The 22511-nt window shown below is 43.9% G+C and overlaps 1 protein-coding gene across 4 annotated transcripts in view; it reads left to right on the forward strand.

Annotated features, from left to right (window-relative positions):
* Positions 1-2299: 2299 nt before the first annotated feature.
* Positions 2300-22511, forward strand: part of PHF20 (PHD finger protein 20) — a 145697-nt gene continuing 125485 nt past the window's right edge. For 2 of the 4 annotated variants that reach the window (XM_082746229.1, XM_082746228.1), the window contains exon 1: positions 2308-2432. The gene's annotated coding sequence lies outside the window, so the exon portion shown is untranslated. Of the gene's footprint in view, positions 2433-22511 lie in introns of all 4 variants that reach the window. The other 2 variants (XM_082746227.1, XM_082746226.1) reach the window with 2 other exon arrangements.

Here is a 22511-nt window from a genome sequence, read left to right on the forward strand (position 1 = left end):
TATTTGAGAGAGAGCATAGAGGGAGAATGAGAGGGAGAAGCAGACTCCCTACTGAGCCGAGAGCCTGATGTGGGGATCCCAGGACCCTGAGATCATGACTTGAACCAAAGCAGATGCTTAACCAACTGAGTTGTCCAGGCACCCCAGCTACTAACATTTGAACAATTTCATGTTAAGAAACATAACCCAAGAGGATCCTGGGAAGGTCTTTCATTATTGCATTGGAGCACTTCGTTGAGTTTATGCAGGTGGTTCTGGTCCTCAAATTCCTAAAGGGTGTTTTTTTGTTTTGTTACACATATGGAATATTTCACTAATTTGCATGTTTTCCTCGGACAGGGGCCATGCTAATCTCTGTATTGTTATAATTTCTGTATATGTGCTGCTGAAGTGAACACAGCTGAAGCCTTTGTTCCTAATTTCCCAGAACCTCTTCCTCTGCCCTGAGTTAATGGCCTCTTCAAGCCTCATTTGAAAAACATGTCTCCTATGGGTGTGGGACATAGAGAAGAATCTACTAGGGGTGCCTGGGTGGCTCAGTTGTTTAAACGTCTGCCTTCAGTTCAGACAATGATCCCAGGGTCCTGGGATTGAGTCCTGAGTTGGGCTCCCTAATCCTCCCTAATCAGCAGGGAGCCTGCTTCTCACTCTCCCTCTCCCTCTGGCTTGTGTTCTCTCACTCTCTCTCAAATAAATAAATAAAACCTAAAAAGAAAAAAAAAAAACAACTCCTAAAAAATAAAAAAAAAAGAATCTACTAATTTTTTTTTTCAATATCATTTTCTTTCCTTTCATTCCTTCGACAGATATACATTGAACATCTATTATTTGTCAAATTTGACAATTCAGTTGTAGAAGATAGTTCCTAACTCTAATTTAGGAAATAGACAAATACAAATAAGAGAATAAACAAATGAAATAATTAAAACTGTGTTAGTGCTTTGTTGAAAATGAACAGTAATTAGGTAGAGAGTAATTGTCATGGGGCAGGCATCTGATCCAGTGAAGGACTTTTAGATAATGTAGCTAAAGAGAGTCTCACTGAGGAGATGACAAACAGACCTGCATGATGAAGAGTCAGCTTTGGAAAAAGCAACGGCTTATTCAATGATCCAGCAGCTGGGAAGAATTTAGAAAGAACCATAGAAACTGACAGAAAGTCAGCATGGCCAGAGGATGAGCAATGCAGAAAGATGCAGGTGAATAGATTGGCTGTTTTAAGCAGGGCAGTGACATGATTGGATTTATATTTTAAGCAGTGCAATCTGGGGGCACCTGGGTGGCTCAGTGGGTTAAAGCCTCTGCCTTCGGCTCAGGTCCTGATCCCAGGGTCCTGGGATTGAGCACTGCATAGGGCTCTCTGCTCCGTGGGGGAGCCTGCTTCCTCCTCTCTCTCTCTCTCTGCCTGCCTCTGCCTACTTGTGATCTCTGTTTGTCAAATAAATAAATAAAATCTTAAAAAAAAAAACACAACAAAAAAGAAGTGCAATCTGGCTGCTTTGTCATTTCAATGTAAATTAAAGTCTTTATGGCCCTCATAAATAACACACGTTCAGCCTTTCTCCTTGGGACTTCCCAAGTCCCATTGGGAAAACATTTCAAACCCTTTTGGTGTGGCTGCAACTCCCACCTTGGTCCCCAGAGGCAAAATAGAGCTCCTCTCCACACTTAGCAGTTGGCATCCTTTCCTAGGAGTTAATGAGGCAAAGTGGAGGAGGTATTAGTGCAAAGACCCCGAGGCGGCAAGGAACCTGGTTTGAGCACTTGAAAGAGTTCGAGAACATGGGAAAGCAGGATATGTGAGAATGTGAGAAAATCAGGTTAGGTTCAGACTTTGAAGAGCCTGGTTGATAGGCTACAGTGAAGATGAAACTTTCAACCTGAAGAACAGTGGGCAATGGGTTTTGAGCAGGGTTTGGCTGTGCTTATACTTGAGTTTTGAAAAGGTTCTATTGTTGGTGTGTGAAGAATGGATCAGAAGGGGAAAAGGGTAACGGGAGGGCATCACCAGCATCTAAGAGAGAGTGGCCTAGACTGGAGTGTCGGCAGTGGGATGGAGAAAAGTGGGAGGCTTCGAGATGTACTTAGGAGTCAAAATTGGCAGGTGACGGTTAGTGCCCAGTCCCAGGCTTCGTGTTACCTCGGTGGTTCTGGGTGAGTGGGGACTTCGTGCTCTGGATCAGGGCGCCGGCCTGGTTCCCGCGCGTCAGGGTAGTGGGCGTGGCCCGCGGGAGCCGTCTCCACGGGGATCAGGCGGGGCGGGGCCGAGGGCGGGGCAGCCGGGGCGCTGCGTCACTCAGTGGTGGCGATGGTGCGTGTGTGTGGGGGGCGGGGGATACGCTGGGCGCGTCCCGCGGGTCACGTGGTGCGCAGCACGCAGAGTCCTTCTGTCGGTTGGTCCTGGAGCGGCGCAGCCGGAGCGGGGCTGTGAGGTGAGCTCGCGGCGAGGCGCGGCGAGGAGAAGCCGGCTGGCCGGAGCCGGGTTGGGCCTGGTCTGCGCCGTGCGCGCGCTGTGCTAGCGGGAGCGGTGACGGCCGCCACCGCTGCTCCGGTCTCCTGCCCGGCCTCGCTCCCCGCCCGGCCCCGCTCGCCCAGCCCGGAGGGAGGCCCGGGGACCGCTGCTGAGAGCGTGGCGGGCGTGCGAGCGGCGCCCAATCCTCAGGGCTGCCCGAGGGAATGACGGCGGCCGCGGCCAATCAGCGCCGCCCGAGGGGGTTGGGCCGCGGGGTGCGGGTTCGGGGCGCGGAGCGGGCCGTGTTGGGGGTGGGGGGTAAGCGCTAGGGCTAGAGGCTGAGCTGTGTTGGCCCGGGGAGCTCCACCACCAGCCGCTGCTGTTACCTTGTGCTTTGGGAACGCGTTTTCTTTTATTGACTCTTTTAGCCTATTCTGGGGAGCACACCCCTTTCTCAAGCCCCTGATTATGGGAGTGTCCCCTTTCTCTCCATAGTTTAGAGAATGTGGTGCATCCCTTTCTTAAACTCCAGTCCTGGGGTTTTATCGTAATTTCCAAAGCCCCTCAAACTGAGGTTGTACCCCATTTCTCAGGCACCCCCCAAACTGGGAGGACACTCCCTTTACCTAGCCGCCAGTCTGAACACGCACTCCTTTCAAATTTTGGGGTTGGCCTCATTATTGACTCTCAAATCTGGGGTCCAGTAACCAAAGTTTTGTGGGTGCTTCTATACCCACAAATCCCAGAAGAATCCTATTCTCCAGGCCCTAGATCTTGCAACATGGTTTACAAAATTTCTTAAATTTATGGGCTATTTCGTTTCCCCAGCCCTTGAAATCTGGGGGTGTGCCTCATTTCCAGAGTCTACTGAAAATGCGGTCCAAATCCTGAAGTTTAAAGATAGATATTTGTGGTTGCACAAATAAAGGAATTCACTGCTTTTTTCGGTCACTGTATTCTTGGGGTTGCACCCATTTTCATGAGTTCCTCAAATTGAACTATTTTGTTTCCTGGGGAGACTCATTTTAATATCTGAGAGTGTATTTATTTCCTGTGTCTCCAAAATATACCAAATCCATGCCTTTGGGTGCAGCCACCTTCCTGATACTTCTTAAATCCGGAGGACACATTTTTTTCTAAGTCCTCTCCTCTCATTCTGAGGCCATGATCCTTGGTTCTTGAGCATGCCTCCTATCCTTTTTAGCTTTTCTATCCAAGATATTTTCATTCTGCAGTTTCCTTTCCTCTTTGGAACCCCATTTCCCTTTTAGGTGCTCTCCCTGCTTGGTCAGGGCACCCATTTCCTCTTCCTTCCTCTGGTGAATGCATATCTTTCTTCAGCACAGCACTTTCTCTGCTTCTGCGGCCTTTTTTCTGAGCACACTTCCTATAGTCACACCTCCTGAATTCCCCTCCCCCAAGGAAAAGATTCCCCCTCCAAAAGGGTTCCTCCTTGTTGTCTTTCTATGTCTACTTTATCTTTTATCTTTCTGCTTTCTACTAACAGAAACTGTTATATCTTAGTTTGCCCTATCCATTAAAAAAAAAAAAATTATTTATTTATTTATTTGACAGACAGAGAGAAGGAGGCAGAGAAGGAGGCAGAGAGAGAGGGGGAAGCAGGCTCCCTGCTGAGCAGAGAACCCGATGTGGGGCTCTATCCCAGGACCCTGGGATCATGACCTGAGCGGAAGGCAGAGGCTTTAACCCACTGAGCCACCCAGGCACCCCGCCCTATCCATTTTTCTGGTTTCTAACTCCCTTTGGACAGTGCTCTGCTTACTGGTGTCTGTAGAGATTTTTCCTTTTCTACTTATTCCTTGAGCTGGAGGTGGCCTCAAGTCCAGGACTGCCTGACTCTCTAGCACTGAATTTAAACTGGAAAGGAATCCCCTTGCATTTCTTTGGTTATTCACAGGGCTCTTAATCCTCCAGGTGGTTTGCTTCCTATAAGATTCCGATTAGATGTGTACTGTTTTCTCCTTTGCTTCCCCCCCCTATATTGGGAAAAAATTCTGAAGGAATTCTTCCAGTCTTGCTTCCAACTCATAAGCTTCCTCCCTACATTGGCTTTCTTCTTTCCTTTTATCAAGAAAAGAGGTCATTTGGAGGAATCTCTTTGTCACTCTTTTTGTTCTTGTCCCTGAGGTGCAGGTGGGGGATGGATACTTATCTCTCCCCATCATTTTCTCACATGCCTGCCAAGCCTTGCTCCCATTCCCCACCTGAAAGTCTCCAAATATCTGGGACTTCTTGTCTTTTAAAAGCCTCTCAGTAGGTTCTTTTTTTTGTATTTCTCTCTGCCTTTCCAGATCTTACTCAGGGCTTCTCTGCCTGAACCCCTAACCGGATTAATTTCTCCACAGCTGGAATCCCAAGTGCTTATGGGATAATGATACCTCTGACCTTTCTCCCTTTTGGGAAGTACTTGAGTGTGCAGCTGTGTGAGGCCTCGGTGGGGGAGAGAGTTTGGGCCTGAGAAGCTACACTGGCAGGATGAGGCAGAAAAGTACTGCATTTTCAGGACTACATCCTTCTGCATCTCATTTGGAGGTTGGATGTTTGCCAAGCACCTGCTTCTTAGGGATGCTGGGGGGTTTAATGATACTCCCAGGAACCTGTAGGAATTAATGGGGCTTGTGGAGAAGTGCTCTGAACTCAGTGTTGGAAGTTGCATAAAATTAACCATTATTATATTTTCAGAACAACTAAGCTGTTTTATATTTTATGTGTTTCAAAGCCCTAGAGCTAAGGTGTGTTATTTCAGGAAGTGAAATGGATACCACATTTAGATCATGTAGTTGTTAGTAAATACCAAATTGATTAAAAAACGCTGGAGGTCTCTCTGATCAGTACCTAATAAAATATGATCTACAGAAACTGAGAAGGTACATCATCTCTTTATATGCCTGTTTGGTATTGCTACATACAGTGCACCCTTAAAGTATTCTCTGTTGGTGCTTCTCAAACTTGAATGTGCATATAAATTGCCTCTGGGGGGAGGGTCTTGCTAACATGCTAATTATGATCTAGTAGTTTTAGGGTGCGGCCTCAGTATCTGCTTTCTGATTCCCAGGTGATACCAATATTATTGAACTACACTTTGAATAACAAAATTTTGTACACAAAGCCAAGGATATTTCTGTGGATATAGGAAGGTGATGGTTAGCCTTATGCTGAGGTATTATTTTCCACTTAATCTTTTTTTAAAATTTATTTTAAAATTTTATTTATTTATTTGACAGAGATCACAAGTAGGCAGAGAGGCAGGCAGAGAGAGAGGAAGGGAAGCAGGCCCTGGGATCATGACCTGAGCTGAAGGAGGAGGCTTTAACCCACTGAGCCACCCAGGTGCCCACTAATCTCTCTCTCTCTTTTTTTTTTTTTTTTTTTTTTTGAGATTTTATTTGTTTCACAGAGAGAGAAGCAGGGAGAGTGGGGACACAAGCAGTGGGGGAGGGGAGAGAGGGAAGCAGGCCTCCCGCTGAGCAGGGAGCCCGATTTGGGGCTCAATCCCAGGACCTCAGGATCATGACCTGAGCCAAAGGCAAACGCCTAACAACTGAGCCACCCAGGCGCTCTTTCCACTTTCTCTTTATCCAGGCATGTCCCCTGAAGTTTGTACAAGGCCATGGTCCCTTTCTGAGGACTATTTGTTATACATAATTACAGTTAGTCTAGCATTTAGCTTTTTTTTTGTTTTCTTTTAAGATTTTACTTATTTGACAGAGAGAGAGAACATAAGCAGGGGAAGGAGCAGAGGGAGAGGGAGAAGCAGGCCCAATGTGGGGCTCGAACCCAGATCCCTAGATCATGACCCGAGCTGAAGGCAGCGGCTTAACCAAATGATCCACTCAGGAGCCCCTAGCATTTAGCTTTTATTATTTATTTATTTATTTTTAAGAAACTTTTATTTTATTTTTTTAAAGATTTTTATTTATTTATATAACAGAGAGAGATCACAGGCAGGCAGAGAGGCAGGCAGAGAGAGAGCGGAAGGGAAGCAGGCTCCCCACTGATCAGAGAGCCCAGTGTGGGGCTGGATCCCAGGACCCGAGATCATGACCTGAGCCAAAGGCAGAGGCTTTATTTAACCCACTGAGCCACCCAGGTGCCCTGGCATTTAGCTTTTATTTATTTATTTATTTTAAAAAAGATTTTATTTATTTATTTGACAGAGAAAGAGATCACAAGTAGGCAGAGAGGCAGGTGGGGCGGTGAGCGGGGGGGGGGGGGAGCAGGCTCCCCACTGAGCAGAGAGCCCCATGTGGAGCTTGATCCCAGGACCCCGAGATCATGACCCGAGCCTAAGTCAGAGTCTTAACCCACTGAGCCACTCAGGTGCCCCGGCATTTAGCTTTTGAAACCATGGCTAAAATTTCTTTCCTTCTTTACTTTTTTTTAAAGAATTTGTTTATTTTCGAGATGATTTATTATATTTTGAGAGAGGGAGAAAGAGCACAAGTCGGGGAACAGCAGAAGGAGAGGTAGAAGCCGACTTCCCGCTAAGCAGGGAGCCCAACACGGGTCTTGATCCCAGGACCCCGATTTCATGACCTGAGCCAAGGCAGACTCTTAACTGACTGAGCCACCCACATGCCCTGAAAGGCTAAAATTTCTTTCTTTCTTTCTTTTTTTTTTTTTTAAGATTTTATTTATTTATTTGACAGAGAAAGAGATCACAAGTAGGCAGAGAAGCAGGCAGAGAAAGAGGAGGAAGCAGGCTCCCTGCTGAGCAGAGAGCCCAATGGGGGCCTAGATCCCAGGACCCTGGGACCATGACCTGAGGTGAAGGCAGAGGCTTTAACCCACTGAGCCACCCAGGTGCCCATGGCTAAAATTTCTTAAGGAGTTTGAATTTCTGAGTATTTTGTTAAATTCAAATGCTTAAATATTTTTTGCTTAATTTTGAACATAATTCTTATTTATACCCAACATGGGGCTCAAACTCAATGACCCCAGAATCAAGAGTCACGTGCTCTACTGACTGAGCCAGCCAGTTTTTGCAGTTGTGAACATAATTTTTTTTTTTTTTTTAAAGATTTTATTTATTTATTTGACAGAGAGAGACACAGTGAGAGAGAGAATACAAGCAGGGGGAGTGGGAGGGGAGAAGCAGGCCTCCTGCTAAGCAGAGAGCCCAAGGCAGGGCTTGATCCCAGGCCCCGGATCATGACCTGAGCCACCCAGGCACCCCATGGACACAATTTTTAGAACGATTTAATTAATTGATTTTTAAAGATTTTATTTATTTGAGAGAGAGAGAGAGCATGAGAGGTGAGAGGTCAGAGGGAGAAGCAGACTCCCTGCCAAGGAGGGAGGCTGATGTGGACTTGATTCCAGGATCGTGACCTGAGCAAAAGGCAGTTGCTTAACCAGCTGAGCCACCCAGGTGCCCCGATTTTATTTCTTTTTATGAGAGAGGGAGGGAGAGGCAGACACCCTGCTGAACAGGGATTCCCTATGCATGGGCTAAGTCCCAGGATCCTGTGATCACGACCTGAGCAGAAGGCAGATTCTTAACCCACTGAGCCACCCACGTGTCTCTGAACGTAATTCTTTAAAAAAAAAACTTTTTAAAAGATTTTATTTTTACTTATTTGACAGATAGAGATCACAAGTAGGCAAAGAGGCAGGCAGAGAGAGAGGGGGAAACAGGCTCCCTGCTGAGCAGAGAGCCCGATGCAGGGCTCTGATCTCCCAGGGACCCTGAGATCATGACCCGAGCTGAAGGCAGAGGCTTAACCCACTCAGCCACCCAGGCACCCCTCCGTGTAATTCTTGATATAGAGTCTTGTTCTTCTTTCTTTTTAATTAAAAAAAAATTTTTTTTTTTTAAGATTTTATTTATTTATTTGACAGACCGAGATCACAAGTAGGCAGAGAGGCAGGTAGAAAGAGAGAGAGGAGGAAGCAGGCTATCCGCGGAGCGGACAGCCCGATGCGGGGCTCGATCCCAGGACCCTGGGATCATGACCTGAGCTGAAGGCAGAGGCTTCAACCCACTGAGCCACCCAGGCGCCCCGTAATTAAAAAAATTTTTTTAAAGATATTTTTTATTTATTTGACAGTAAAATTTTTTTAAATTAAAAAATTTTTAAAGAATATTTACCTTTTTGAGAGTGAGAGAGAGTTTGTGCATGCACAAGAGCAGGGGGATAGAGAAGCAGACTCCCTGCTGAGCAGGGGACCCAACCAGGTTTGGATCCCAGGACGCTGGGATCATGACTTGAGCCAAAGGGAGGTGTTTCACTGACTGAGCCACTCAGGTGCGCCTCTTCTTCTTCTTCTTCTTCTTTTTTTAGATTTATTTACTTACTTCTGGGGGGATTTGGGAACGAGGGCACACGAGGTGGCGGGAAAGAAAGGGAGACAGACTTCCTGCTGAATGGGGAGTCAGATGTGAGGCTCCATCCCATGGCCCCAATATCATGACCTCAACCGAAATCCAGGGTTGGATGCTCAACCGACTGAGCCACTGAGTCTTCTAGTGAATACTGCAGGGCTGATACAGTAGTTAGCCATCATGTCTCTCTAGGTCCTCACTTGTCATCCTACCATGGGTAGGTAGTATGAGATACCCCAAGTTAGCGGGGTCATATGTGGTCATATGTGTTGGAATTTCTAAAGAGTCCTTGGAAATGGGTCTGGGAAAGGCCGATGTCTGGACCTTGAATAGAAGCTGCAGAGCTTCACAGAGGCGAATGGTGGTGGGAAGATGGTATTTTTTTTATGGCAGTCAGTCTCAGTGGATTTTTCCTCCCTAAATGTCTTAAGTCATCTGCACCTATTTCCCTGGCTGTCATCATTATGGCCTTTTTTCCAGCATGATCCTGTTCTGGGTCCAAATCAGGACAAACCTGAATGACTAGACTGTTTTGTGTCCCGTGCCTCCCCCCTCCCCCCTCATCCCTCACATGAATGTCAGATCCTCTTCAGTAACGGATTTGATCTAGATTTGGCCCTAGTCCCAGCTCTTCCACTCACTGTGAGACCTCAGGCAAGTCACTTAATGCTACTGGGCCCCATTTTCCCCAGTTGTAAAATGAGGTACTGATTATCTCCAAGGTCTACCCTGCTCTGAGTCTTTGTCAGTATCTTGCTCAGAAACCCAGTGTCTGTGGGAGCTTGTTGTTAGCAGATCTGATTTCCTTCACGTGCTCTGTTGGGCAGGCTGCCAATCATTCCCTTGTCCGAGTCACTCCTGTCACTGCCTCTTTTCTAGCTTAGGCAGGCAGCTTGTCCTCACACCCAGCTTCAGCATGCTTCTGCCTCCATGTCCTCTGCCAGTTTCATGCTTGATTTCATTCAAAATTGCCTCAACTTCTCACTGTTACTAAGTGTTCCTTCAGTGTTAGGTGCTTCCTGAATCACTAGGAGGGACTCTTGTAGTTTATATACAAGTATTTTGGTAAGTTCTCTCCTCTGATATTTATTTATTTATCCGGCAGAGAGACACATAGTAAGAGAGGGAACACAAGCAGGGAGAGTGGGAGAAGGAGAAGCAGGCTTCCTGCCGAGGAAGGAGCTCAGTACTGGGCTCTATCCTGGGACCCTGGGATCATAACCTGAGCTGAAGGCAGAGGCCTAATGACTGAGCCACCCAGGCACCCCTCTGATATATACTTAAAAAGTGTTTTCTCCTCCCCACCCCAGCTTGCTTGCTTGCTTCCTTACAGATTTTTATTTATGAGAGAGAGAAAGAACTCTAGAGAGAGCACAAGTAGGGGGAGGTGCAGAAGGAGAGGGAGAAGCAGGCTCTCTGCCTCTCATTACCCTACGATCATGACCTGAGCCAAAGGGAGACACTTAACTGACTGAGCCACCCAGGCACCTCCCACCCCAGCTTTCTTTTTGGCTTTGAATTAGCAGCATGGGCAGAATGAAATTTAAAAGTGAAGCAGGTAGTTTGCTTTTGGCTGGAGTTTGGGGAAAGTGAGATGTAATGCTTTTAGTCCTCTTCCAAAGGTCTTCCATATCTGTGGGGGATCAGCCACTTGGTACTTCTCCCAGGATTTTAAAGGTGCTCAAACTCCCTATCTGAAATTTGAAAGTGTATCCTGAGTGCAAACATTATTTAAAAATGACTTCCAAGTGCTTTTTTCCCTAACAATATGCTCATAAAGCTCCAGACGAGAAATTGCCAAGGACAGTGATAAGAAATCTAGATTTCAAATAACTTCATCAGTGAGTGAAACTGTTCTTTGAGAACACCTGATTATTCCTAAAGGCAGTTGCTGACACTGCTGGAAATCAAGGCTCAGGGTGGTATATAACTCTCTAACCTCCCTTCCTCACCCGTCTCTATAGGAGCTACTAGGGGGAGGATTACATTTTTCATGATAAACATTCTTTAGGCCAAAATGTGTGCTTACTTAGAGCCTCCTAGGTTAGATTGTAAGCTCAGAGAAAGGCAGGATGTACCTATCTTATTAATCTCTCTTAGCAATTGCCTCTTATGGGTTGTAGACTGGCTAACCTTTACTTAGGGTAACCTATTGAACATTGAAACCCTGATTTGTAATGCTGGGACAACTTTGCTAGATCTTGGACTAGGTATCCAACTGTTCTTTGCTTTCTTTGACCAAATAATGGAAGTAATGAGCTTGCAGAAATCCCATAAAATTTTAGGAGCCTGGTGTGAGTCACCAAGCATAAGTAGGGCACTTTGTATGAAAGGGAGGTGGTGTCTGGATCCATTGACTTTGTTGAAGGAGGGAGAGAAGTGTGGGGAAGGATTTAAGATGATTTGGGTGCTCCTGGCTGGTTCAGTCTGTAGAACATGTGACTCTTGATCTCAGGATTGTGAGTTCAATCCCTACATTGGGCGTAGAGTTTACGTTAAAAAAAAAAAAATGATGGTTTGATCTGATGAGAGCTTATTCCATGTCAGAAACATAATCTTAGGATTTTATTTTTTTAATTCTTTATTTTAATTTTTAAAAAAGATTGTATTTATTTGAGAGAGGGAGAGTGCGCGCAAGTTGGGGGTTATGGGCAGAGGGAAAGGGAGAGGCAGACTCCCCACTGAGCAGGGAGCCCAACACGGGGCTCTATCGCAGGACCACAGGATCATGATCTGAGTGGAAGGCAGACACTTAACAGACTGAGGCACCCAGGTACCCTATTTCTTAATCTTTATTATTTATTTATTTTTTTCTTTAAGATTTTATTTATTCATTTGACAGAAAGAGAGAGAGTAGAAGCAGGGGGAGCAGCAGGCAGAGGAGAGGAAGAAACAGGCTCCCCAGTGAACAAGGAGCCCAGTGTAAGGCTTGATCCCAGGACTCTGGGATCATGACTTGAGGTGAAGGCAGACGGTTAACCTACTGAGCCACCCAGGCACCCCATTTCTTAATCTTTAAAATGGGAGTCAGAAAACCTAATGTACAAGGTTATCAAAACTTGGTAAACTGTGAAGAGTTGAGTGTATATTACTGTTCTGTTTTATTCCTCACAGATTGTTTTAAAAATCCCTTCATGTTATTTGTTAGTTTGTATTTTATCTGTAACTATCAGTAGAGAAGGAAAAGACACTTTTTTTTTCATTTTTACACAGAATTTAAATAGTAATCCCTTAATATCAGTGTGCAGATATCCCAAAGGCTTCATTTATTTATTTATATTTCCAAAGGCCCTATTTTAATTTTTATTTTTTAAAAGATTTTTATTTATTTATTTGAGAGTGAGATAGTGAGAGATTGCGTGAGAGAGGAGAAGGTCAGAGGGAGAAGCAGACTCCCATGGAGCTGGGAGCCCGATACGGGACTTGATTCATGGACTCCGGGTTCATGACCTGAGCCGGAAGGCAGTTGCTTAACCAACTCACTCAGGCACCCCAAAGGCCCTATTTTTAAAAGTAGTGTGAGTGTAGTGGGTCTCCGAGGAGGTTCTGCTTCCCAGATCCCAGCTCTTCCACCTAATCAGGTGACCATGGACAATTTAGTTGCTCTAAGCCTCCTTTCTCTCAGCAAAATGGGATAATACTGCCAACTCTGCGATGCTGGGAATATGGTATTTGTCAGGGATTTAGCCTGTGGTGAAGTAAATGTAAGCCATTTCCTGGTATTAATAATAAAGGCCAGGAATAAAAGTTAATATTTAAAGAATAAGGTAATGAATTAGTTAACTATTAAATATTTTATTTGTCTTTAAAACCCCATAAGCAGTGAAACCATTGTAATTCAGGTAAATGTCTTTGGAGGCCCGTGGAGTAATGACTCCATATTCAAATTGTTTTATTTTGTAAAACAATGATACCTCAAGTAAGGAGTCCTATAAGGACAGTTTAGGTATGTTTAAAAAAAGACTTCCTTGAGCGCCTGGGTGGATCAGTCCGTTAAGTTCTTGGTGCAGGTCATGATCTCACGGGTTGTGAGATAGAGCCCTGAGGGAAGGGTGCTCGTCCTTTCTGGGGAGCCTGCCTGAGAGTCCTCTGCCTCTGTCCCTCCCCCTACTTGGGAGTGCCTGCATGTGGGCACTCTCCTCTCTCTCTCTCTCAAATACATAACTAAATCTTAAAAAAAAATGAAAGGCTCCCTCCTCTGGAAGGAAATCACACAAACCCATTCCACATCTACCAACATTTATAGACCGGAGCCTCCCCCTGACTGAAAAACGAATACAGCTTTTCTTAGGCGCCAGAAGCAAAATTGTGGTCTGTCTTCAGGTGCCTCATTCCCTGTGCCTTGCCTTCCTCCCATACCCCTGAGGAGTAATAAGGGTTCCTTCATTTACCCGTGGGTAGCACTTTCAAAGAGCCTCCACATGATGTCCTCTTGAGTCTCTACTTCCTTCTAGGGGAGTGATACTTGTCTTTTTCCTTGTTTTTATTCTGCCAGTGAGGAGGTTGACATTTAAGAAGCACCTGACCACCATGTAAGGGCACACTGCTTGTTAAACGCTGGGGCTGCCTATGAGGGAGTTGAGGACTTACGAGAGATCACTCAGAGACAGGCAGTTTCAGGATCAAGTGCTGAGTGCTGTGGCCTGGAGAACAGGCCAGACTGCCATGGGGGAATATTGTAGTGGGATGCTGGCCCAGCCAGCCCTTCAGGGAGGTAGACTGGGCAGAGAAAACAGCTTGTTCGAGCAAAGGTCTGGGAGGTTGGAACTGTAAAGAATCTGGCTGTGTGTGTGGCTGTAAGAGCAATAATACTCTGAGAGCCCAAGTAATTTCTCTCTTCACAATACCTGTATGAAGGTATGAAGTTGGTACTGGTACTATTCCTGTTTTACAGGTGAGGAGCCTGAGGCTCATGGAGAAAATGACTTGCACAAGGTTATCTAGAAAATACTGGAGCTGGAATTCAAACCCAGCCTGTCTCACTCCAGAGTTCTGGCCCCTAATGCTGTGTGTCACTGCCCCCTCTGCTAAGCTTTTCTACTCTCCTCGTAAGCACCCATCTTTAGAGATTTCTAGGTTGCTTTGGTCACAATGGCTAACTTCACTCAGCCTTAATGGTATACTGAATAGCTTGAACTTGTTCCATGGGGGAACTACTGAGATGCGTTTTTTTTTTTTTTTAATTGAGACATAATTGACATATGACCTAAACTGATAGATTGATTTTATTTTATTTAAAGATTTTATTTATTTATTTGACAGAGAGCGAGCATAAGCAGGGGAAGCAGTAGGCAAAGGGAGAGGTTGAGAAGCAGAGCAGGAAGCTCTATTTGGGTCCCAGGACCTTACGATCGTGACCTGAGCCAAGGCAGCCACTTAAAGACTGAGTCACCCAGGAGCCCCCAGAAATTTATTTTAGAGTGGGGAGTCTACTTCTCCCTCTGCCTGGCCCTCCTCCTGCTTGTGTGCTCTCTTTTCTCTCTCTGATAAAATCTTAAAAAAACTAAAATGAGAATCATCATCATCATCACTACAGATATATAAGGTAGACACTAAATGAGATGGTACTTATATAAAGCATTTAGAATAGTATCTGTAGTAAAACAGGCAGTCAGAAGATGTGAGTTTATGAGACAGTATTGATTTGGATCTGGGAGGGTGTGGCTAGGGGGCTTTGAGCTCCACTGAAAGCTGTTGTAGTAATTGGATTGGATCTGATGGGGGCCTGAAGTGGGAGAAGGTGTTACAAAGTGGTGAGTATGAGGGGGAGGCAAAGGTGATATCTGTATTTCTAGCTTGGCACATTGGTCGGTCTTGGGCCTTAGACTCTGATGAGGAGAAAAGGAACTTGTGAGGGTCGGATGATTAGCTCAGTGAAGTTGAGTAAGGTGCCAAAGGTCATAAAACAAATACATTCTGGAGCCCAACCGGTATAATAGGCCTTTTCCACTGCTTCTGGGAAGAGCACCGGTTTGACCAACTCATTCTCAGTAATTTGGAATAAGTAAACTCTATCTCTGTTTGCTCTCTGTCTGAATTTTAATTGTGGAAGGAAAAGCTTGGCTCTTGGGGAAAGCATTTCAAGTATCCATAAAGAGGGTAAGGGAATTTTTGGTCTATTTTTTTCTTTCCTTTCTCCTTTCCTTTTTTTCCCTTTTTTTTAAGTTAAAGATATTTATTTATTTATTTATTTGGCAGAGAGAGAGAGTGAGAGAGGGAACACAAGCAGGGTGAGAGGGAGAAGTGAGCTCCCAAGCAGGCTTTCTGCTGAGCAGGTAGCCCATTGTGGGGCTCTATCCCAGGATCCTGGGATCATGACCCAAGCCAAAGGCCGACTGAGCCATCCCGGTGCCCCACCTTTCTCCTTTCCTAATCTCACTCCCTCTCCTTTGCTTACTTCCTAATCCCTTCAAATAAAAGAGGTTAATTCAGCTCTCACAGGGTGACCTACGAGGAGCCTGAGAAATGGAACTGGTCTTTGCATTAGATTCAGTCTTCCTTATGTGTCCTTGAGGAAACCAGGGTATTGGTGGAGGGGCCCTTGCTCCCACTTGAACCAATTTTTCATCTCCCTGGGACTAGAGACATGTTTCTTATGTTTTTTAGTATATTGATACTATCTGTTAATATTTCATGATAATATTGACTAGAATGTAGTCCTTTGTGTCTGATGTCCTTTCTGCTGCTACTACTACTGTTACACAACCATTTTATCTTCAGTACTGAATATTTGGTCTTTATTGTGCTGAGTATTGGGCATCTATTAGCTTACTTATTCCTCATAACAACCCCAGGAGGTAGGGGTTGATGGACAGAGAGAGGCTCAGTGATTTTTCTCATCTTAACTCTGCCAGACAATTAGTGGAGCCAGGATTGGTGAGAATCTGAGTCTAAAATCCGACTATGCTCCCATCCCTAAGCATTTCTGACCGTCCTCTAAGACAGAACTTTGGCAGAGAGTCCCCTTGGAAACTTCCTCCTGTGAGAGTAAGGTGTCACTGGACCTGCTGTTACTGTTTATGCTTTTATGGGACCACACTGTGGGTGGCAGGCAAGTTACTACCTCCTCTGCACCGGGCTGTGAGGGAAAGGGAACTTCATTCCCACCTGAGGCATCTTGCCTGACTTTGCCTTTGCCTAGAATTTTCCCCCTAGATCTTAACTTAAATGGTTGTCTCCTGGTCATTTAGATCTCTGTCAGATCTCAGCTCAGGAGAGTCCTTTTGTAAGAACCTTATCTAAAGTGGTCCTCCTAAGTCACTGGTTCACATTATTTTGTTGGGTTTTCCCTCAGGGTGCTTATCCTGCCGGAGCTTATCTTCTTTGTATTTTGTTTATTGCCTGCCTTCCTTGCTGGAGAACAGGGTTGTGGTAGTCATGTCCTCTCAGTATCTCTCTGCAGCACTCGGGCATATCGCTTTCAAGAAATACTTTCTGAGGGACACCTGGGTCGGTAGGTGGGTTGGCTCAGGTTGTGATCTCAGGGTGATAGGATGGAGCCCTGTGTCCGGCTCTGCACTCAGCATGGAATCTGCTTTTCCCCTCTCCTTCTGTTTCTCTCCCCACCCCCAGCCCTGCTCAAATAAATGAAATCTTAAAAAAAAAAAATTATCGAATGAAGGAGACATAAAGATCGAAGCTGGCGTTTTGCTTGAAGTGTCCCTCCATTGAAAAGCGGTTACATTAAGTTTCAGAGGCACTACCACCATTAAATGGAGGTTGAACGCAAGCCTGGTGGTAAGCACTGTTAGGTTGTCACAAAGCTTGTGCCATAGTTTCTGGTGATTGACATTCTTCGCTTGAGTGTCCCTGGGTTTATTTTCCCCTGATTCTGTCTCAGCTGACTCGTTAAAAGGTCTTGTTCTATACCCATCTATCACTTGAATTCTTTATTACTTTGAGCCCTCAGTTCCTTCTCCTTGAGCACAATGGGGTTTCTGAGGGCAGGACCTCCAGTTACCATGGCTACAGTACTCTTTCACCTCTCCCAAAATAAAACCCAGAGTCCTGACAAGGACTGTAATAAACTGTAAGTGTATTATGAATTCGGGAAATGCTGCTGCCATTTTTTTGAGTACCTACTTTGTGTTCCTACAAATAGGGACTTTGCACATCTTTCTCACCTAATCCTTAAAGCATCCAGCATAGGTGCCGTTATTTATTTATTTATTCATTATTTTTTAAAGATTTTATTTACTTACTTGACAGGCAGAGATCACAAGTAGGCAGAGAGGCAGGCAGAGAGAGAGGAAGGGAAGCAGGCTCCCCGCCGAGCAGAGAGGCCTATGCGGGGCTTGATCCCAGGACCCGGGGACCATGACCTGAGCTGAAAGCAGAGGCTTTAACCCACTGAGCCACCCCCAGTCGCCCCCAATAGGTGCCATTATTAATTCTCATTTGATAAGTTAAGAAACAGAAACCGAAGATGTAGCTCATAAACAAATAAGAGGTAGTGGTTGAGAATCTGGAGCCATAAGGCTTATGGCTCAATCATGACACAGCCTCTTAATATATGGGTGTTCTAGGATATCCCTAGCATTCCTTTGTTCCTCTGTTCCTCATTTTTACAGTGAGAATTAATAATGATAGCTACTTCTGTAGTTGCTATAAGGATTACATGACTTAATATGTGTAGAGTTAGCTATTATAATTATCATTATAAATGTTTTTTACGTAGGTATTATTAGTGTGCTCAAGGATATTTTCTATCTGTTCTTTTGTAAAGTTAGTTCACATCCTTGCCATTTTATTTTTTCCTTCATTTATTATGCATCTTTTGAGCATCGTCATTCCTTTCCCTAATGGAGCTTAGGGAACCCACTACATTAGGTTTTATTTAAATATTCTCTTGGTTTTTGTTTGTTTTTTGTTTGAGAGAGAGCAGAAGTGGGAGGGGGGTAGGGAGAAAGAGGGAGGAAAATGCCAAGGAGACTTGATTTCATGACCCTGAGATCATGACCTGAGCCCAAACCAAGTCAGAGGCTTAACCAACTGAGCCCCTAGGTGCCCCAATATTCTCTCTATCTCTCTCTTTTTTTTTTTTTAAGATTGATTTTATTTATTTATTTATTTATTTATTTTTTAAATTTATTTGACAGACAAAGATCACAAGTAGGCAGAGAGGCAGGCAGAGAGAGAGAGGAAGGAAAGCAGGCTCCTCTGTGGGTCAGGGAGCCCGATGCGGGGCTCTATCCCAGGACCCTGGGATCATGACCTGAGCCGAAAGCAGAGGCTTTAACCCACTGAGCCACCCAGGCGCCCCTTATTTATTTATTTGACAGAGAGAGAGAGAGAGGTCAAGCAGGGAGAGTGGAAGAGGAAGAAGCAAGCTCCCTGCTAAGTAGGGAGCCCGATTTGAGACTCAATCTCAGGACTCTGAGATCATAACCTGACCCGAAGGCAGTCATCTAACCAACTGAGCCATCCAGGCATCCTTACTTTCTTGTTTTTAAACATATGAACTATGAACTATGTCTAGTTTCTCCAGAGTTTTATCTAAAGAGTTATTGTGGGTTTTTTATTTTTTTATTTTTTTTTATTTTAACAAATGACTTATTTTTATCCTGGGTTAGTAATCTTCATGTTGAAGTTACTGAGTCCAAGTGTATAAGCAGTTTTGTAGCTTGTTCCTTGCTTGCAGATTGAAGTAATAAAAAAAGAGGGCCATGGTCAGGACCCTAGGCAGTGGTTGAAATGTTCAGTTTCCTTACAGTTGGGCCCATCTTAGGTTTTGTCCTTTCTAAAAAAATTAAATATTTCTGCTTGTTATATAATGGTGTGAGAATTCTGACACAACATTTGAAAAGCATCCAATTACTTAATCTTCCTGCTTATATTCAAATTATGTTTATATCTAAAGGCATGAATATAATAAGCATAGTAACAGCTTTGGTAGGGGAGAGAAGAAGGGCCTTTGAGAAGGGGTTTTGTGTATCTCTGGGAGAATCCTGTTATAAGAGGGATGTTTCCTGATTTTTTTTCTTTTTTTAAGATTATTTATTTATTTATTTGTCAGAGAGAGAGAGAGAGAGAAAGTCAGAGAGAGAGCGTGCGCACGTGAGCCCAAGAAGGGGTACCGGCAAGCAGAAGGAAAAAGCAGGCTTCCTGCTGAGCAAGGAGCCCAAGGCGGGACTATATTCCTGGACCCTGGGATTATATGACCTGAACCAAAGGCAGGCAATTAACTGACTCTGCCACCCAGGCATCCAGGGATGTCTCCTGCTTCGGAGGACCTCTGAAGTTGCTAGCTTCTTTGCACCTCAGTTTTCTTTCTGTGCCATAGGAACATCATATATAGTTCTCACTAGATCACTTGGCAGTTATGAAGATCTGATAAGACAGTGTATGAATGAAAGGACTTTTGTATATTTATTTATTTATTTATTTTATTTATTTATTTTTAAAGATTTTATTTATTTGACAGAGAGAGATCACAAGTAGACAGAGAGGCAGGCAGAGAGAGAGAGAGGGAAGCAGGCTCCCCGCTGAGCAGAGAGCCCGATGCGGGCCTCGATCCCAGGACCCTGAGATCATGACCCGAGCCGAAGGCAGCGGCTTAACCCACTGAACCACCCAGGCGCCCCAAGGACTTTTGTATATTTAAATAATATTTTTAAAAAATACAAAGAAGTAATCCAAAATTAAAATCTTACCATTATTCCTTTTAATGGCTGTACCACATTCTGTTGTATAGATGAACCATAATTCATTTAACAAGGCCTCTTATGATGGACATATTAGCTGTAGAAATTGCAGAACTATATTGATCATGTTACAGGTAATTTGACAGACTTTGGGGAATGTATCTGTAGGGTAGGTTACTGGCAGTGGGACTGCTGGGTTGCAGATAGGTGTATTTTTTGTTTAAGCAGTTTCTATTCCAAACATGGGGATTGAACTCATGACCCTGGGATCAAGAGTCACATGCTCTTCCAACTGAGCCAGCCAGGACCCCATGTGTATTTTTGTAGATAGTGCCAAGTTGCCTCTAGAAAAGCTTTTCCAATTAATGCTTCTACCAGCTGTGCATAAGGATGCTTTTTTCTTCTCATCCTTGTAAACGCTGGTTATCCCCCCTTCAAATTTTTTGCCTTAGAACTGAAAAATTGTTATTTTGATTTATATTTTCTTTAATTTAGGGTGACTTTATATAGATGGAATATAATATGCTATTACACCTTCATTTTATCTACTGCTCCCCAATAATTTATTATTTCTTATACTTTTCCCACTTTTAAGTAAGTTGTCTTTTTTGTTCTTGGTGTGTATGTACTTTTTGTTAATATAGGAAGTTAGCTCCTTGTCATATGCGTTGTAGCTATTTCCCGTTTCTGAAAGTGCCTTTTAAACAGTATTACACAGCATACACTAAAGCTTTCATTATTATTGATAACAGGAATGTTGACTATGAGTACTGTATTTAAGGAAATAAGGCTTTATGTGTCCTTTGTGGCACTGGATTCCCATTAGAGGGAAATTTAAGCGTAAAGGAGCAATTTAAAGGTCTGTCAAGGTCTTTAAAATGGAATCCTATATAAAGACAGATTGCATAAGATTTTTTTCTGTTAGTTTTTCTCCATGTCCTTATTGAACATATTCCCTTTAACTCCTAATTCTGGAAGCTGGAGATTTTTGGAAGAATAAGCTAAGGCCCTGAAGAATGGATAAGTTGAAAGCTATAGAATCTTGGTCCTTTTGCATCTTAAGAACAATCTGTGTTTAAAACTAAATGTGGGGCATCTGGGTGGCTCAGTGGGGTGCCTGGGTGGCTCAGGCTCAGGTCCTGGGATCGAGCCCCACATGGGGCTCTCTGCTCAGTATGGAGCCTGCTTCCTTCTTCTCTCTCTGCCTACTTGTGATCTCTGTCAAATAAATAAATAAAGTCTTAAAAAAACAAAACAAAACAAAAACAAAACCTAAATGTGAGAAGTTAAAAAAAAAAGCTACTTCTTAGGTAACTTTTTTTTTTTTTTTTTTTTTTTAGTTCCTGCATCTGTCTTGAACTCTTTTTTATTTGTTAGTGTTGTTGTCACATTAACTTGAGACTTTGTGGTGCCTGGCTGCCTAAGTCCATAGAGCATATAACTTAATGATCTCAGGGTTGTGATTTCAAGCCTTCTGTTGGGTGTAGAGCTTGCTTAAAAATTTAACAACAAAATTAAATTGAGACTTTTAGATAATTTCTTGGGTGTCATCCCCCTTGCCCCTTGTTAGAGTTTGTTCATCTCTTTCCAGTGTTTGTGTGTGTCTTTCTGGGTGGACTGGACTAAATTGGATTTCTTATTCCTAAATTTCAGCACAATGCAATACCGATAGTACTCACTAAGGAATTGTTGAATGATTTAACGTGAAATAAAAAACAAATGCTGCCACTCCAGAGGAGAAGAGGGAAGGTTTGGGAATGGGACACAAAAGTCAGATTAATCCTTCTTCTTATTTGTTGTGGTATGGATGTAGTGTAGGAATTTAGGTGAGAGGTTTGCTGGGTTGAGGTCTGGAGTCATGGCCAAGAAAGATTCTTGAGATGTCCTTGATGCAAAATGGTGTTTTTTAAAAAAGAATGGGGACAGGATCCATGGGCAGGAAGAACTGCTGCACTAGGGTTGTAAGGGGTGGCTGATTATATACTTGGAGTTGGGGGAGGCAAGGAAAAAGGAAGATGTCCAAGATGACTTTCCTATGCTCCGGAGGCCTTGCTAATTTCAAGCTATGGTGGTTTTTCCTTCCCGTTAACATTAAGATAGCTGGGAGCTTCCTGGAAGAGTGGTAGGCTTAACTCCACCCAGGAGTGGGGGTGAGGGGAGAGGTTGCAGGGTGTTAGCTTATTCTTTGTCTTTAGCTAGTCTTCTGCTCCCTCATCAATACCAGAGTGAAACTTAAAACAAGTGGGTCAGAGTTAGAATGAAACAGGCTTTAGTTTAGTTCATGGTAAGGAAAACCTTCTGACAATTCAGTCTTAAGAGGAATTGTTTCTTTCTTTCCTTTGAGCTCTTGGGAATGATCTGCTCATCTTCATTCAATTACTGCCTTCCACACTCCCATATTTTAATGGAAGGTCTGCTAGAGTACATGGGGAGAATTCGTGTGGTGAAAGAATTAATTCAGAAATCAAGCAGACCTGAGCTTTTGTTCTGGGGCTTGTCACTTAGCACCTGAACCCTAGCCAAATTACTTTAAGCATAATTTCCTCATTTGTGATAATAGAATTATTAGCAGCTAATAACTCCTTTATACTCCTTACTTTGCACCAGTCCTTTGCTCCTTAAATGGATTATCTCATTTAATCCTCACACCCATTGTTATCACCACTTTAACCCCTTTTAAGGAGAGGAGACAAATTCAGAGGTGTTAAGTAATTTACCCAAATTCATTCAGCTAGTATGGGGTGGATCTGGGGATTCAAGGCCAAGCATTTAGTCCTATTACATTATATACATAGTCTCTATAAAAGTGAGCTGTTTCCCTGCATAAAGTCTGACAAATAGTGGGAGCTTAGTGAGTGTTCATTGCCACTCTGCCTTTCTTCTTGTTTGGCATCACTTTTTTTTTTTTTTTTTTTTGGATTTTTAAATTTTTTTTTTTTAAGATTTTTTATTTATTTGTTAGAGAGAGAGAGAGAGATACAGAGCGCAAGCACAGGCAGACAGAGTGGCAGGCTGGAGGCAGAGGGAGAAGCAGGCTCCCCGCTGAGCAAGGAGCCTGATGTGGGACTCG

This window comes from Mustela nivalis, assembly GCF_964662115.1.
Source record: "Mustela nivalis genome assembly, chromosome: 8".
NCBI lineage: Eukaryota > Metazoa > Chordata > Mammalia > Carnivora > Mustelidae > Mustela > Mustela nivalis.